Consider the following 2272-nt stretch of genomic DNA (forward strand, 5'->3'; position numbering starts at 1 on the left):
TTGTTGTTATTAGTCATTCTCCTGAGGCACTCCCCAGAACACTTGATTCAAGGGATATCCAAAAGTGAGAGTTTGAGTCAATTCTCATTGAAATACCTCCCACACAGAGCAATATTTACCAAAAGTTAAGGGTTTTCAGCAGATCTTGACTTAACCAAATACTCTCCCAACCCATTCCACTGTGCCCTCTGAAATTCCTTTGCAGGTGTCACTGAACTTTCCCCTAAATGACACCTTCTTTGAGGAAGACTCTCCCTGTTTTTGTTATCAACTCCCCCCACCCCCAGTATCACTATGACCATGCTCATTCACTCACAGGTTCACTCAACATCCTCTTGGTTCAGCTAGGACTACCATCCTGTGTGACCTTCAGAGCTCATGCGGAAAAGCACATGACTCCTTGGTCTTAAATTCCTTTCTTTTCTCAACTTCAATTTCCTTATCCCCTTCCTTCCTCTCTTTCTTCCTTCCTTCCACAAATATTTAGCACATAGGAGTGCCAGATACTTTTCCTGTTTACCAGAAAAAAAAAAAAAAAGACTCACTCTTTGAGCTCAAGTGCCTAATTATTTAAGCAATAAAGCCATGTAAACATGTGACTATAAAGGGTCATGGCTAACAGTTTGTAGGGGGTACACATTGGGTACTAAAAAAAGAATAACACATTCGGCATGGGGAGAGGTTGATTTGGAAAGGTTTCCTGGGTAAAGTTCTTTGAGTTACAGGTGAGGTTAGTTTAAGGTGGAGGACTTTAAGCTGCTGGATAAATTGGTGTGGAGTGGAGGTGTGAGATCTTGGTTGGTTAACAGCACATGTGAGAGAGTGTGTGGCGCATATGGCCCAGGAAAGATAGGACAGCTGGGGGGAACAGGTCAAATTGCTCAATGTGTGCTCAGGGTCATACCCTGAGTCTCTTCCCAGCCAGACCTCTCACTTTATCTGCATTTCTGAGAATACCTGACCCTTCCACTAGTCCCATCACCACAACTGTTCCCTGACTTCCATCCACTTCCCTATAAATCCAACACATACACCTCCTTCCCAAACCTGGCATGTCCAGCACATTTAGCAACATCCACAATGCCTTGCTTGCCCTTTTCTTCTCCCGGATCTTCTTTTAATCCATACTCAATCCAAATTCCCCAAGAGGACACTCTTGCTTCTCATTAGGGCCAACAAGCAAAACCAGAGGGATTTCCTTCTCCATTCCCTGACTGCCTAGGGAACCCACCCTTAAAGAGCCTGCTGTAGGGTTACTATGGGGCAATATCGAACCCTCCTGGTAAAGTTGACCATTGCCCCTCCATAAGCTCTTCCCCAGTCTCTACCCTGCTACACTCACACCACCCACCTGTACTTTTCAGCTCTCTTTATACAAACAAACACACACACACACACACATTTTACCTATAGACTGTGGGCTTTCCAAGGCAAGCACCAGGTCTTTAGTTCCTTTCTATTGCAAACTCCTAACACAGTATCTAATACAGAGTAACCGTCTATCTGACTCTATATAATTCTTTAAATGTTTTCAATATGTCCTATCTATATAATTTTTTAAAAAATGAAATACAACAGCTTAAAGAGTTGCATCTTTTAAGTCAAAAGTGACTGGTCAGCAGGAGGAAGGAGACCGGAAGAAGAGCAAATGGCCATCAGTAAAAGGTCAAGAGAGGTGGCAACCTACAGACTGAGAAACCTAGTAAGACCAGAGGAATTTAGAAATTCATTTGAAAATTTAATTCATCAAATATGCATGGACACTTAATGCTGCTTTAGACTAGATAGACTATGATAGGCCTAAAAGAAAGATGACATCTCCTACCCTCAAGGGACTTGCAGCCACAGTTTTGTTATTATTTTAATTCTTTCTCTAGCAATTAAGCTCTAAGAAAAACTCAACCAAAACAAACTACTTTCAAAGGCTGTTCGTACTGAATAAGATGCCCTGTTCTTTAGTTAGATTTCTGACATATTTGCATTTTTCAATGCTGTAGTAATATAAACCTGCTTGACAGGTATGAACCTGTCCCTAAGATTCAAGCAATGTACTTTGCAAGCCTTTTCAATAAAGTAAGCTTTGCATGTCCTTTGGGGTTAAGTGTCAAACTACACATCAGAAAGGAAGACAAAGTATTAATATTTAAAAACAGGAACTATTTCAGCACCTCCTCATTTATTATAGTGTCAAATATGTTATGAAGCTACAAGCTGCAGGTCAACCTATGACCAGGTCCTCTGCTTTGTGTCACATACACGGGGCTGGGGCTGG

Source organism: Propithecus coquereli, unplaced genomic scaffold (genome assembly GCF_000956105.1).
Source record: "Propithecus coquereli isolate 6110/MARCELLA unplaced genomic scaffold, Pcoq_1.0 Scaffold16, whole genome shotgun sequence".
Lineage (NCBI taxonomy): Eukaryota > Metazoa > Chordata > Mammalia > Primates > Indriidae > Propithecus > Propithecus coquereli.